Source organism: Manis javanica, chromosome 14, assembly GCF_040802235.1.
Source record: "Manis javanica isolate MJ-LG chromosome 14, MJ_LKY, whole genome shotgun sequence".
Taxonomy (NCBI): Eukaryota; Metazoa; Chordata; class Mammalia; order Pholidota; family Manidae; genus Manis; species Manis javanica.
In genome coordinates, this window is record NC_133169.1 from 79,618,992 (window position 1) to 79,635,619 (window position 16,628).

The following is a 16,628-nucleotide window of genomic DNA, read 5'->3' on the forward strand; positions in this document are numbered from 1 at the left end:
TCCAGAGAGGCCGGCCGAGAAGGCTGCCGCCAGCCTGCTGCCCACTTGGGGCTGGAATGTGGGGTGATCGGGTTTCCCTTTTGCCTGACAAGTTCACTTAACCAGGGGCGCTGCGCTGTAATAGGAACCAGCTGTGGGAGGGGAGGTTGTCTGGAAGAACAGGCCACGTACTCAGCTCACGTCATCTCCCAGGAAAACCTGGTGAGCCCCTCCCTTTCCAGTGGGGAAACTGAGGCCCCAAGCAGCCTGCACCCAGAGCTTCTCTGGGAAGACTGCAGCTGGGGCCCCAGCACCTCCAGCCCAGCCTTCCTTGCCCAGGAGCCCAGGACAAGGCCTATGTGAGTCCCTGGCTGGCTTCCTCCTGCTAAGGTAACCCCCAGCATGCCCTCAGACGAGGGTTCTTGGGAGGGAGCCTTTCTCCCCAGCCAGTCTCCCCGGGCACAGAACACTTAGGGAACAATCCTCCAGCCGGGAGCTGAGGGCCAGTTCTCGGGGGGAACACAGCTGTGGTGTGGGCAGCAGAAGACTGGGCCCAGGCGCCCTCGCGGGCATCACGTACTGCCCCTTCCTGTGCGCCCATTGGCTCTTGCTGCATGACAAGCCCTCCCCAAACTTGGGGACTCACCACAACATACTGGTCTCATTTCTCAGGATCCTGCTGGCCTCCTAGGTGGCCAGGCTGGAGCAGGGCGTTGTGGTGTTTCCATATGGTGTCTGGAGGGCCACGGGGGCCAGCCAGGGCAGAGGAGGGGAGGCTGGGTAGGCATGGGGTTACAGGTTGGGGGGACTCTAGTGTGGCTGAGCCCTCCTGGAGAGGGCTGAGGACTGGACTGGGCCTGGCAGGGGGCTGCAGATGAGGTTCGGGGAGGGACACACTGCAGACCCATTTGGCACTGAGGGGTAGCAGTCAGCACACCGGGGGCTGACCCCAGTACCCAGGACCACTTGACCTCTTGTTGTGCCCCGATACTGTCTCAGGGACATACCCATCCTTCGGGGCCTCAGAGGTGTGGCCTACCCCTGACCTGCAGGCAGCTCTCAGGGGTGATCTCAGGCATAAAGGTTGGGTAGTGTGCCCAAGGGCAGGGCCCAAGGTGTGGGTGGGCCCCAGGGCAGGGGGCAGATGGAGGTACAGGTGAGACGTGAGCGTGAGGGGCAGGCTGTGGAGACAGTTGGAGGGCAAGGGGGATGTGGGGTGAAGAGATACACCCATGAGGGACAGATGGGGTGCAGGGGACCCATGGGGGTCAGGGGTCAGGTCTCTGGGGTCAGGTGGGGTACAGGAGTGCACATGGGGGTGAACAGCAGGTTGTGGAATTAGTGGGGTTCAGGAAGGGACATGGAGATGAGGAGCAGGCTGTGGGAACATTTGGGGTACAGGAGGGAATGTGGGGTAAAGGGTCAGACTTTGAGGACAGTTGGAGTACAGAAGGACATGGGGGTGTGGGGGCATGCTATGGGATCAGTTGGGATTCAGGAGGGGACATGGGCATGAGGGACAGGTGGTGGAGACTGCTGGGGTACAGGAGGGGACATGGGGTAAATGGGCAGGCTGTGGGGACAGCTGGGGTGCTGATGAGACATGGGGTGAAGAGGCAGGCTATGGGTACAGTTGGGGTGTAGGAAGGGGCAGGAAGTGAAAGGGTAGGTTGTGAGTACAGCTGGGGTACAGAAGGGGACATGAGGGTGAGGGGAAGGCTGTGGGTACAGTTGGGGTGCATGGGGGACATGGGGTGAAGAGGCAGGCTGTGGGGACAGTTGGGATACTGCAGGAGGGGACATTGGGGTAAGGGGACAGGCTTTCCATCATGCACACTGATATTTGAGTTTAATACAATTTTTGTGTGTCGGAAAATACTCTCCTATCCTACCATTTTAAGGTGAAAACCGTGCTTATCTGGATGGACATCCAAAAACAGGTGCAAGCCAGTTTGCAGACTTTTGAGATAAAATGGCAAAGCTTTTTGAAATAATAATATGTAAAAAACAATAATACATAATACTCAGCATGCTGTCTTGAGACAGGCAAATTTGTGCATGTCTGGCTATTGCTGTAAGCAGCTCAGATTCTTCTAGAAAACTCTGGCAGTGTCTGTGAGAGTTTAAGCTAATACAGCTTTTTAAGGAGAATTTGACAGTATCACCATCCTCTCACTGCTGGCCTTCTGACCACAGCTGTGTTAAATATAATCCATCTACAGAAATAGTGTTGGGTATACAGAACTGGTGATTTTATTCAGAGCTATGGAGAGGTCAGCACCTGGGAAAGGATGGATGGCACCCCGCTGTTAAGTGGGCCTTATTCACAGCCCCAGGCAGTGGGCCTGCAGAGCCAGGCAGGACCTTTCCCAGGGCCAGGCCTTCTCCGAGGTGGGGTGCAGCCTCTCCAGACCTCTGGCCAACCTGCAACCCAGGAAGGTGACCAGTTCACATCCATGCACCTGGATGCCCAGCACTGCTTGCCACCTCCTGCACACCCATGTGACTGTGAGCCCCTGGGACAGCAATCACTTGCTGTGGAGCAGCCCACAGTTGGGGCAAGCAGGACGGCTTCTCAGGGCCCTCCTTCACCAGGGGCCTTGTTACCCTGCCGGCTGGGGCCAGCAGGGTGATGGAGGCCCAGCTGGGTGCTGGGGGCGGGCACGCCGGAGGTGGCCAGCCTGAAGCTGTGCCTCCATGACCCCAGGCCCCAGCCCTGGGCCCTCAATCAGCTGCCCATGCTCCTAAGCCCCAACCCAAGGCTGCAGGAGCCCTGACCTCTAGAACCTCTGCAGACTCTGCTTTCTGGGGCCTCACAGTGCCCTGGGTCCAGGTGCTGGGCTTAGATCAGATGGACCCCTGGGACACCAGGTGCCAGCTCTCTCCAGCCTCCAGTCTGGGCTTACCATCCTCCGAGCTTCAGTGGATCTTCCACAACTTGTGTGCTAACCTAGGGTTCAGGGTTCAGGCTTCCCCAGTCCTGCCCAACCACCATCCACCTCCCACTACAGGACCTTTATCAAGTGTCTTGCCAATGGGTTTCAGCCCCGAGCAAGTTCACCATGGATTCAATGTGACCAAAGAAATGGCAGTAGAACATTCTTGGGGTGGAGGGTTAATATAAACAATTTTATTCCCATGGTGGCAGGTCAGTCACTAAAATCCCATCCACTCAGAGCGAGTCTCTGTGCAGAAAGCTGGTCTCTGCCTCTGGGCCTGTCTTGCCAATGGGTTTCAGCCCTGGGCAAGTTAGCTATGGGTTCAGTGTGACCAAAGGAATGACAGTAGGATGTTCTTGGGGTGAAAGGGCTTATTACCTGACTTGTTCGCCAGCGGTAGGTCGAGCACTAGCGTCTCTGCCTCCGCGCAGAGAGCTGGCCTGAGCTCTCTATATAGCACAATAATAGCTTATGGCCTAAAGGTGTAAAGTGACAGCCTAGCAACAGGCCAGTTACAACATCCCGTGGCTTAAGTTCAGTGAGGATCCGGGCCATAGGAAGCCCAACTTCCCCACACTCCACCCCTCCAAGAGTAAAAGAAACAAATGTCTTTCAAAACATAAAGTACTTTAAAAATGCCTATGTTATCAGAAGACAAAGTAAAAACAGTAAACAATCTACACGCTTTCAATCTTCCACAATGGTCCCTGTGCAAGAAAGCTGGAGCATTGTCACCAGATTCCACAACAGCAACGGAGGGTAACAACAACTTAGAGATAATAACATAAATTAAGATACAAGATTTTGAACAAAGATTATAATAATCCTCAAGCCAGAGGAAGTTCCCAATCCACAAAGACCTTAGGGGCGATAAGACACATGTTTTAATGACACCAACATAGGCAAATCTTGTCCATCAGGTAGGATGCATGCAAGAGAGTGGTCCTGTGACAGGACTGCAGCAGGAAGGGGGTTCTTCTGTTTGTCAGGGGACCCCGGGGATGCATCCACAGGAAGGGGGTCCCATCCATGTCTAGTCTACCATGCTTTTACTCCTCTCCCTCTGGGGGTTACTGAAGGGTCTATATATAGTGCTAACTGGAGGTGCATGCACTGGCCATAATGATAAAGCAAAACTCCCCAGTAAGATGCTCCTACATTCTGGCCATACAGGATATTTTTTTAATTTCCAAAATATTTAAAGTGGGATGGTATGGTATCTGTGCCATGTCATTTAGTGTGTTTCCAAGGCATATCACTACTGCAGCGCTGTCGGGAGCACCTTCCTCTTTAAGGCTAGATAACATGCTGTAGGCACAGGCCACGTCCTGGCTGCTGGGAAGGACCCTGCCATGAACTCGGGTGTATCTGTGCCTGTTACCTTGGAAGTGGAATGGGTGGATCACATGGCGATTCATGTGGTAGTCCTACAGGTAGTGTTTTGAGGAACCGCCATGCTCCTTTCCACAGTGGCTGCATCCTTTTTACATTCCTACCATCAGTGCACAAGGGTTCCAGTTTCTCTACATCCTCACCAAGATATGCTGTTTTCATTTTTTTTAAATTCTCACTATGGGTTGTGTCCCCCCACTCTTTGAGTGTGTGCCAGACATTGTGAATTTTACCTTGTTAGTCTTCCCACACAACTTCCTAAGCTTCATTCTGGGATGATTTCAAGTTACTGGAATAAGGATATTGAGATCTTCCAGGTCTTGCTTTTCAGGCTTGTTGTGTGGGTGTGTGCCGTGCTTGGTGCAGTGCTAGCTGTTCCCCCCTGCTGAGACCAGCCCTGCATGGGTGCTCACACAGTGCTCTGTGAGGTATGAGCTCGCATCGCTGGCTGGTGGGACCAGGCATCACCCCCGGCCCTGTATGAGCTGGGAATGCCACTCCTTCTCGTGCCACTGGGTCTTTGCCCACTCTTGGGCAGTTTTAGATCATGCTATGTGGATCAGTACTCAGCAGAACCCTGAGGGGACCCCCTGAAACTCTCCAGAGTTCTCCTTCCACACCACCACTCTTCTTCTCTTTCCTGAGAACTTGAACACCTGGGTGTCCCCCAACTCAGGTCCTCCAGCTTCCAGTGGAGTTCCTTCTCCCTGTGCTGTGGCCTGGAAGCTGAGACAATCCTGGAGCTGATCCACTTATTTCCTGTCTCAGGGATCACAGTCATTCATTGCCTGGTGTTCAGAAAGGTCCAAGGCCACATCCACTCAGTGGAGTCTGCAGGGTTTAGTGCAGTTGGTGCTGGCAGCAAGATATTATCCCGAGGAACCACCCAGCTGTTCTCCACTTTCCACGCCCACTTGCCCTGCACGGGGCTCTAGGTTCTCGAATCCTCACCACTACTTACGGTCACTTTTGCTTTTTTATCTGGCCATCCTAATGGGTAAGGAGGTATCTCGTGTGGGTTTGATTTGTGATTCCCTGAGTATTACTGATGTTGAGCACCTTTCTGTGTGCATGTTGCCATTCCTTTGTCTCCTTTGGAAAAGTGTCTATTCAAGTTATGCACCCATTTTTGAACTGGGTTGTCTGTATTTTGTTGTTGAGTTTTAGAAGCTCTTAGTGTATTCTGATTAATCCATAATCAGCTATGAGATATACATATTTTCTCCCATTTTGTGTGTTATTGTTTCACTTATTTGTGCTATCATATGAGGCACAGTTTTTACTTTTGATGAAGTTTGGCAAATGATGGGATAACATTGCTATATAATATATACAATTCACATTAGTAGACTATGAGAGAGACAAGCTCATTTCAATGGGGTAGGAAGGTATTTAATAATGGTTGTCATAGATACATTGTTGGTATATATTAGTAAAGGGGAAACATAAGGAAAATTACCTAAGTGGGTGGAGAATACCCAAAAACAACAAAGCAGGCAGCAGACAGCACAGATGGGAGAAGCTCAGGGCGTGCATCTGAAACCGGGACTAGGAGAAGATGCTGGCTGTCAGCTTCTACTGGGCACTGTTTGGGAGCTTGTCTGGCTCTGCTAGGCACTGACTCATCTACTCCAGCCATGCTGGGTCTGAACTGCTGTGCTCCTGTTTGAGAAGTGAGAATGGAGGCACCCTGTATCCACCATGAACAGCAGGTGCACATGGAAGGCTTGGCACATGAAAGCACTTGCCCTAGCATGCCTCATATCCACTCTGTCGTGGTGAGCTTTCTGGGTCTGCTGGCTGCACCTCAAGTTTCTGCTTGCCCTGAGCCCCTCTGCCAGCAGGCATTCATTCCATCTCCACAGGAGATAGAATTGCACCTGTATCCTGGGGCTCACTTTAGCAAACTGTATACCTTCACCCAGGAAGAGTCCAAGATGACACACACTGTGCCCAGTGGCAGAACAAAGATTTCCTGTGGATGAGGTCCACCCATGGAGGGTGGTAGCAGTGCAAAGATGAGAGGTGTGAGCTCATGCTTCTAGTACTTTAGCTTTTAAGGGATTTCTTTCACCAAACAGGCACTTGCATTTGATAAACATGGAATGCCAAGCACAGGTCCAGGAACAGCACTCCACACTCTGGTCTGGATGCCAGGAAAGCACCTGTAGGGACTCGCCTAAAGCAAGAAAGAGCAGGCAGAAAAGGCAGACCCCTATCCCAGCAGGGGTGCCAGAGTCCTGAGGCCCCAGCACGAGTGAGAGTAGCCCAGGGCTACCAGCTAAAGGAAAAGGGTATTGAAGAAAGGCAACAGCATTTCTACAGACCAGAAATCCTATGTCCTATGGGGCTTCCACCTCTGCAGGACAGTGCCAGCAAGCTCTGTATCAGAGAACCATCACCCCTGGACCCTGTCCCAGTGGAGGGTGGAGAGGGGTAAGACATGTCTCCAGGGCAGGAACGTCCGGAGGGAAACAAGTGGAGCTGCTTGCCACATGTACGCAGGCAGGCAAGATCAGACCTTGGCCACCTCCCAGATAGCCATGCTGGGCACATGGCTGTGAATCCAGGGGCTGAGATGTGGCTGCAGGAGACAGGCATACCCGCCCCTTCCCCAGCTCAAAGAAAATTCCTTCTTTCTTCCCAGAAAATGGTACAAACTGGAGTGATGACCTGGCCCGCACTGCTCTGGGGTGAATGGAAACATGCTCTATCTTTATGCTTCATCAGCATCACCAGCTACATAGGTGGGCCATCATGGCGCTGCAAGTGCTGTCACTACCCACCTCTTGAACCCAGTGCAGTGGGCATGCAGGCCTTGGCACTGCGGGTAAGTCCACACGGGTGGCTAACTCATTTTCACAGTGATGTGAGAGGCCCACCCACCTTCCCCAAGACCTTCTTTCCCAGGCCACTTCCCACATTTTCAGAAGTGCTGGGCTTGCTTCTCCAAATGCTCTTTGCCTTCTGCCAACCACATGGACTTTCTGAAGGGTGAGGGCCATCCGCAAGCAGGAACACTCCAGCCAGGGTCTGGAGCAGATTGAGTGAGAGAGTTCAGGGTGTCAGAACCCCTGAGGACAGGGCATGGACAGCCTTGAAGGGAGGTGGTTGTGAAGCACACTGATGTGCTGCAAGATTCCCAGGAAGTGGATGCAAAAGAGAACAGTCTTTACTGAGTGGTGACTATTTGAGATATTAATAGATTCCTTAGTAATTTACAAATGAGGGTTCCAGCATTTGACCTGTAGCACCAGAACTCCATGAGTCCTTGGCACACAGGAATGAGGCTCTGCTCCTTCCCCAGATACCACGCGAGAGCCGAGCAATGCAGCTTGAAATGAGAAGAGGGGCTCTGTGTGACCAGCCTTTACATGACACCACAAATGTCCTATGTCTACAGCATGGACCTCCCTCCCAACTGGAAAGGGTGAATCAGGGAGAGGATAAAAGCAGAAATGCCCCCCAAAACTGCATCCCACAAAAATACATTATACACACAATGCATGTCTTACTAAAACAGTTAAAAATAGTAGTTTATAGATACATAAAATTCACAACGAACATATACATACACAGTCCACCCTCAAATCACCCCATTTTTGGGGGGACAACCCCAGATGCATCCCCCATGAAGGCACTAAGCTGCTGTATAACCCAGTATTGAAATGAATAGGCCCAGCAGTCAGACAGGAGAAATAACCTGAGGAACTGGGAAAGAGTGGTTTAAAATGTTCACTTGTTGATAATTTAAATACACAAGCCAACCCTAAAGAATTAGGGCATTTTCAGTTGTATTCTGGATGGTACTATTATGTTAGGCACAAGTATGACTTCATTACTGTCTTTATTTTGAGATTAGGTATGTATTAGGGAGATGTGTATGGCAGCAAGTTGACCCAGGATGGACTGTCATGGTTAATTTGACATGCCAACTTGGTTGTCTAGGCTATGGGGTCCAACTGTTTGTGCAGATGTCTTGATGTTGTGGTGAAGACATTTTGTAGGTATGATTAACATTTACAATTGGTGGACTTTAAGTAAAGATTATCCTCCATATATGAGTGAGAATATTCTGCTTTACAACCCAGTAACAAAAAAAGGATCAATGTGAAATTATCACAAATTGAGAGAACATGTAGCAAAGTAGAATACAAAGAAGCTGTGGTCTTCATGACAACAGCCTGTTAGAAGCTACCAATATCAGGAATAAAGAGGGTCACCAGTGTGAGTGCTGAAAGGCTAATAAGGGATATTTACTAACAATTTTATGGCCATAAAATAGCTCAAGTGAAATGTAAAGTTTCCTCGGAAGATACAAAGTACGGAAACTCATTTGTGTTTCTATATATCTTCAGTGAACAATTGAAAAAGAATTAAAATTCCATATCATTTAAAATAAATACTATGTATGCATAAATTTATAGTAAAGGATATATACTGAAAACTACAAAACTTTGCTGAAAGAAATTTTAAAAGACCTAAATGTAAAGACAGCTCATGTTCATGGGTTGAAATACTTAATATTATTAAGATGTCAACACCAGTGATCTACATATTTAATGCAATCTCTCAAAATTCCACTGCCTTTTTTGTCAATATGGAAGCTGATTTTCACACTCGTGTGGAATTGGAAGGAATGTGGAATAGCCAAAATGATCTTGAAAAAGAAAGACCAAAGTTGGATGCACTCACACTTCTTGATTTCAAAACTTACTACAAAGCTACAATAATCAAAACAGTGTGGTACTGCCTTAAAGGCAAACCAATGGAATAGAATCACAAGCCCAGAAATAAACCCATACATCTATGGCCAATTGAGTTCACAACGACATCAAGTCCACTCAATGGGGAAAGAATAGTTTGTTAAACAGATGGTGGTAGGACACCTGAATGTTCACATGCAAAAAAATGAATTGGACCCCTATTTCATACCATATACAAAAAATGCGACAGATATATTGAAGACCTAAATATATCACTTCAAAGTATAAAGCTCTTAGAAATAAGCAATTGTGGGTTAAATTATATCTCCCAAAAACGTATGTTGAAGTTGTTGAAGTTGTTACCACCAGCATGCAAGCATTTCCTTTTTGGAAATAAGGTCTTTGCAAATGTAATCAAGTTAAAAGGAGGACCTTAGGGGGGCCATTCCAATATGGTGTCCTTGTAAGAGAAGAGACAGACACAGACATAGAGAATTCCATGTGATGGAAGAAGCAGAGATTGGATTGATGCATCTGAAGCCAAGGAAATCCAAGGACGCTGGCAACCACAAGAAGCTAGGAAGAGGCCAAGAGGGATTAAGAGGGAGCATGACCCTGCTGACACCTTGATTTCAGCCTTCAAGCCTCCAAAACTATGGAAGAATAGATTTCTGTTATTTGAAGCCACCCAGTTGTGGTACTTTGTAATGGCAACCCAAGGAAACTAATATAAAGACATAGTTCAAGAAATCATGACCTTGGAATTTAGCAATGGATTCTTAGAAATGACAACAAAACTACAAGCAACAAAATAAAAATTGGTGAAATAGACTTCATAAAAATTAAAAATGTTTGTCTATCAAAAAAGTGAAAAAATGGGAGAAAGTATTTGCAAATCCTTTACCTGATAAGGTCACGTATCCCTGTAACTCAACGACAAAAAGATAGATGACCCAATTTTTAAAAAATCAAGACTTGAATTGGTATTTCTCCAAAGATAACATGAGCATGAAAAGATGCTCAACATCATTAGTCATTAGGGAAATGGAAATCAGTGAGGGACCGCTTCATCCCAACTAGAACGGTTATAATTTTAAAAGGAAAAGCTAAGTATTGGCAAGAGCATGGAGAGGCTAGGACCCAGATGCATTGCTGGTGGGAGTGTAAAATGGTATCATCCCTATGGAAACAGTTTGTCACTTCCTTAAAAAGTTAAACATAGAATTACCCCATGGCCCAATTATCATGTATAACAACTCCACTCCTAGGTATAAAGTCAAAAAAATTGAAAACAAGAGTGACATCAGCAAGAAGACAGATGAGGCAGTGTGGAAGCTCATCCCTGTCTCCCCCGCAAAAAATCAACACCTACCTAGCAATGCAGTAGCTCTGGGAGAGCACAGAAGGGCAGGGAAGAAGCTGCAGCAGGCCACCCGAGCAGACACCAAGACTGGCCGCAGGGGAAAGCGTAGGTGGCATTTTACCTGCATCACCCCATCCCCCAGCCTGGCACATCTTGGTGCCAGGAGGGATCCCGTCAGCTGTGATCTCACTCCACAGGAAAAAGGAAAGCAGGGGAACCTATGCCACCACCATGGACACCCACATGATTCACCACTGAGGAGCCTTAAAGCCTTTGCTGAGGTTGACGTAGCTGCCCCAGAGTCCATGCTGCTGTGCCGCCTCCCCAGGAAGGTGGTGCCTCTGCACTTCCCTAGAGAAGAGCTACTCCCCACTGCACAGCCCTGTGGCCAGAGCAGCTGCCACCTCCCCAGCCCTGTGCCTTACAACAGTGCCACGAACTTCTCAGTAGAAGTGCCCCATCACCGCCACCATGCTGGCATGTTGATCTTGGGCTTCCAGCCTCTGGAACTGTAAGAAATACATTTCTACTATTTATAAGCCACCCAGTTTGTGCTATTTTGTTACAGCAGCTGCGAAGGATGAAGACACTGAAGAACACACTCATGAATAGCAATTGGGTCAAAGAGAAAAAAATGGAATTTAAACAGTATCTTCAGACAAATGAAAATGAAAACATAACATACCAAAACTTAAGGGACACACTAAAAGCAGTATTAAGAGGAAAGTTTATAGCAATAAATACCTACATTAAAAAATACAAAAGATTATAATAAACAACCTAACTTTACAGCTCGAGGAACTAGAAGAAGAAAAAACAAAGCCTAAAGTTCACAGAATCAAGGAAATAATAAAGATTAGAGCAGAAACAAACCAAATAGAGAATAAACAGAAAAAATCAGCAAAACTGAGTTGCTTTTTTTAAAAGAAAAACAAAATCAACAAACTTTTAGATGCATTAAGAAAGACTCAAATACAGAATATCAGAAATACCCAAATTAGAAATGAAAGAGGAGACATTAAAACATGTCACAGAGATAAAAGGATTTTGAGGGTCTATTGTGAACAATTATACACCAACAAATTGAGTGAGCTACAAGAGACTGATAAATTCCAAGAAACAACCTACCAACCTATAAAAAAACATGAATTAGAAAGTCCAAACAGACCAACAATATAAGGAGAAAGAATCAGTGATCAAAAATCTCTTCATCAATTCTATTAAACATTCAAGGAAAAATTAATATCAATCCTTTTTAAACTCTTTCGAAAAAACAGAAGGGAAAACACTTGCAAAATCATTTCATGAGTCCAGCATGACCCTAATACCAAAACCACACAAAAACTACAAGAAAAGAAAACTAAAGGCCAGTGTTCCTACTGAATGTAGATGCGATGATCCTCAATAAAATACTAGCAAACCACACATTAAAAGCATCATATACCATGGCTAAGTGGGATCTATCTTTAGGATACAAGCATGGTTCGACATATGCAAACCAATCAGTGTGATATACCACATTAACCAAATGAAAGAAAAAAAAACCCACCAACCATCTCAATAGATGTAGAAAAGCATCTGACACAGTTCAATATAGATACATGATCAAAACTCTCAATAAAGTCCGTGTAGAAGGAACTTACCTCAACATTGTAAGAGCCATGTAAGAAAAGCTCACAACATCATTGTCAATGGGGGAAAACTGAAGCTGTCCCTCTAAGATCTAGTACAAGGTAAGGATAACCATTCCTGACACATCTTTCCAACAGAGTAGTAGAAGTCCTAACCCGGACAATTGGACACAAAAGGGAAATAAGAGGCAACCAGATTGAAAAGAAAGAAGTAAAATTTTCTCTGTTTGCATATGACATGATCATGTATGTAGAAAATCTTAAAGATTCAACAACAAAACTGTGTTAGAACTAATTAATTCAGTAAAGTTACAGCATATAAAATCAACATACAAAAATCAGTTATGTTTCTATACATAATGAGCTATTCAAAAAGGGGATTAAGGAAACAATCCCATTCATAATATCAACAAAATGAATAAAATACTTAGGAATAAACTTAACCAAAGAGGTGAAAGGCTTGTACACAAAATTATAGAACATTGATGGAGAAAATTAAAGAAGATATAGGTAAGTGGAAAGACAGTGCATGTTCATAGATTAGAAGAAATAATATTATTAAAATGTCCATACTACCAGAAGTGATCTACAGACTGAGTGCAATCCCTATCAAAATCCCAATGACATTATTTACAGAAACAAAGAAAATATTCTAAAACTCATGTGGGACTACAGAAGACCCTGAATGGCCAAAATTATCTTGAGTAAGATGAGCAAAGATGATTTCAAAATGTATTACAAAGCTACAGTAAACAAAACAGTATGGGTTGGCATAAAGATAGACAAATAAACAAATGGAACAGAATAGACCTGATACATCATAATGTGACCCCAGTTAACAATACTCTATTATATATTTTACATTACTGAGATGTATATTCCAAGTGTTCCCACCACAAAAGAAAAAGAAAATGGTGACTATATGAGGTGATGGATATATTAGCCTGTTGTGGTGATTATTTCACAATGTATCAAATCATCAAGTTGTGCACCTTAAATATATACAATTTTTTAATTGTCAATTTTACCTCAAGACTTGGGGGAAAAAAATGAAAATGGACATACAAACAAGTACATGTACATGCATGTTCATAGCAGCATTATTCACAAGGTGGAATTTCACCAAAATGTGGAAACAACCCAGTGTCCATCAGCAGAAGAACTGATACACAACTGTGGCATATACATACATTGGGATACTACTTGGTGGAATAAAACAAGTTTCATGAGTCTTGACAATACTATGCTCAGCAAAAACAACTACATGCAGAATTCCTTACATTATGTGATTATGCTTATGAAATATGTAGAATAGGTAAATCCATAGAGAGAGAGAGCAGATTTGTGACAGAGCCCAGGAGTTGCTTTTGGGGTGATGAAAATGTTATGGAACTAGATAGTGGTGACTGTTGAACAACACAGTGAATGTACTAAATGCCACTGATTGTACAACTTAATATGCTTAATTTTATGTGAATTTCACCTTGTTTTTAAAATATGTTTCAAAGCAGAATATTTATAGTGAACTCTCATCCTTCATATGAAAATGCCTTAATTTTGTCTGCTGCCTATATTCTGCATTTATTTGAGATATAATTTACATATTGTGAAATCCACAAATGTTACTTGTCCAGTTTCTTTTTTTATGCAAATATTCATGAAACATTCATCAAGACAGAACATTTCATCATCCCAAAAAGTTGCCCCGTACTGCTTTGCAGCCAAACTCTTTCTTCTAAGGCAACTATTATTCTGATTAATTAATTTATATTTTTGGATTCCATATAAGTGCAATAATAGAGGGTGTACTTGTGTTTTGTATTCCTTACTCAATATGATCTCAAGTTGTATTCATGTTTTGCATGTATCACTGGTTCCTTTTTATTTATCGTTGAGGTTTATTTCATTGCATGACTGTGCCAACATTCATTTACCCATTCTTTTGTTGACTTGCATTTGGGTTGTTGCAGTTTGGGGCTACTGTGAATAAAAATCTTAAGAACATTCTTTGATGGCTTCCTACACATGCATTGTCACTCCTGCTGGCATACATATAGCAGTGAACTTACTTGGTCATGCGGTTCTGAGAAACTGCAAAGGATTTTCCAAAGTAGCTCTCCCATTTTACATGTCAGCCAGCAATGAGTAAGAATTACAGGTGTGTTTGAAGTAGTCTTTATTTCACCTTGATTTTGAGAGATGGTTCTGTGAGACAGAGAATTCTGGGCAGTTTTATTGCTTTGTTTTTATTTTCAAGAGAATGCTTCATTTTCTTCTGGCCTGCGCAGGTTTTGATGAGAAACCTCTGGTAACTCTTATCTTTGGTCTTCTGCAGGTAACATATCCCATCCCTGGCTGCTTCAAATGTTTCCCAACTTTGTTTTGCAGCCATTTGACTACTGTGTTTCTAAGTGTATTTGTTTTCTTGTGGCTTGGGGTCCTCGGAACTTCGTGCATATGTGGCTGCTGTCTTTAATTTTGGAAATTTCTTGACCATTATACCTTCACATATTTCTTCTACCCTGTACTTCTTCTGGGACTAATTCCATATACATTACATTGCCTGCTATTGTCCCACAAATGTTCAACATCTGCTCTACTTTATTCCTCATTCTTTTTCCTTTTGTATTTCAGTTTGGATAGTTTCTTTTAACCGATCTTCAAGCTCACTGATTCTTTACTCAGCTGTGTCTGGCCTGCTGATGAACCTCCTGAGGGAATTTTTCATCTCTGATACTGTTTGTATTTGTAGGATTTCTAACTGATTCTTTCTTTTTATAGTTTCCATATATCTGCTTATGGAATATGCTTATATATGCTTATATCTGCAATGTTTTATCCTGATAGTGGGTCCATTGTTTAATTCTCACCACATGTGTGTGTATATCTTTTAAATTTTGGTTGAATGCTAGACACCATAGAAAAATAAGAATGAAGTCTTCATAACCAAAACAGGACATTTCTCTTCTGTCAAGCCATTAGTGGGACAGGGTAGGGCTGAGTTAGCCTGATGGGAATTTGAGATGGGCTGTAGGTCCTGTCGCTCTGGCTGCCTCCAGCGCACTGGAGGCTTCAGGTCCCTTCACCCCGGCTGTTGCTGTGTTGTGCTTGGTGTGGTTTTCTTACACACACTGTGTCAGCCCCAGCATCACCCAGGGACTCAGCTGATGGAACCGGTTTTGTGTACACACTGTGCGTCGGCCCCTCACACGCACCCGGGGTTTCAGGCTGACAGAGGCCTGTTTGCTCCTGAGCTGTAGTAGTGGGAAGCAGTGGGCTGAAATGGTCGTGGCCCTTACGGCCCCGTTAGGCAGCCTCATGCGGCATCTATATTCCACTCCTCGGCCCAGGCCTGACCCTCAGGGCAGAGAGGGGAGCAGGAGCAAGAGAAGGAGCTGTGGGCAAGCCCCCTGGGCCTTTGGGCTGGGTTGAGCCCTGGGGGACCCCGTGGCGGGACCACTCACTGGCCTGCACTCCTTTCCGACAGGCCGCTCCTCAGATGGGCTCCAGGAGGTACAGCTGCCTCTCCTCCTGGGAGCCCTGTGCCAGCTGCTCTATGGACACACATACATACAGCCAGACATGCTGTGTGCCGGGAATCTCAGGAATGTGAACTGTGTGCAAGGTATGTCCCACCCTGGGGCAGGGACCCGAGCCTGGACTTTCAGATGCTCACCTGCTTTGAGTGGGACACTTGGGTGTCCCAGATGGCCTGTGCCCTGTGGGGCTCAGGAGATGTCACCATGCGGCCATCAGCTGGGTGGGAGACCCCAGGGTGGCTTATATGCTGACAGGAAACAGGCCCTGGTCAGTACCCAGTGGACCCCAGTGCTGGTCAGACCCCAGGGCTCTGCATCTGCCTGGGGGCCATGCCTGCACCCCGTCTCTGCCTGCAAGATGGTGCAGTGAATGCAGCTTGCCTGTAGCAGAGCCTTGGCACTGGCAAGGTGGGGCTGTGCGTGGCAGGGCCCAAGCCCTGTCATAGCAGGATTGGCACTGGGACACTCTTGTGAGGGAGGTGGCAGGCCCTGTACTCCCCAATCACAGGAAGTGCCTCCTTTTTTCCAAGGTGACTCTGGGGGCCCACTCATCTGTGAATTCGAGCACATCTGGTTGCAGATTGGAGTAGTGAGCTGGGGCCATGGTCGTGCATACCCTACGTATCCTGCCGTTTATGCCCAAGTCTCCTATTTCTCTAAATGGATCAGTTACCACATGGAACACCCCCCGCACCCCACCACCCCACCACCCCACCACCTCCTCAGCCCCTCCTGCCCTTTCCTCCAGTCTAGGGGCCGCTGTTAGCCTCCTTGTGACCACGCTGCCTGTCTTGTCAGTGTTGTGAAGGCCACCCTGGCTCCCTCCTACTGCAGGCCTCTGCCCCTGAGCAGCTCAACCTCTGGGTCTCCATGACCTGGGAAGGTGATGGCCACCATCCAGGCCCAAGTGTGGGGCTGGGAAGGTTGCTGAGCCTGGGCCATGCCCTGGGAGGCAGGGCTGGGGTGCCCACAGAGAGCACAGTGCCTTGGCTAGATACTCTGGGTACCTGATATTTGGTAAGACATTAAATATTTACAAAGCAAATGTCCCACAAGTCTGTTTTTCCCCTTGGGGGCAA

At 46.2% G+C, this 16,628-nt stretch overlaps 1 long non-coding RNA gene across 2 annotated transcripts; it reads left to right on the plus strand.

Annotated features, from left to right (window-relative positions):
- Window positions 1–141: 141 nt before the first annotated feature.
- Window positions 142–16,584, plus strand: LOC140846256 (uncharacterized). Of its 2 annotated transcripts, none has more exons than XR_012125273.1 (3): window positions 142–369; window positions 15,498–15,635; window positions 16,080–16,584. It is a non-coding gene; the product is annotated as an uncharacterized lncRNA (long non-coding RNA). The 2 variants fall into 2 exon arrangements; XR_012125274.1 differs by lacking the exon at window positions 142–369 and adding an exon at window positions 6,990–7,140.
- The last annotated feature ends 44 nt before the right edge of the window (window positions 16,585–16,628 follow it).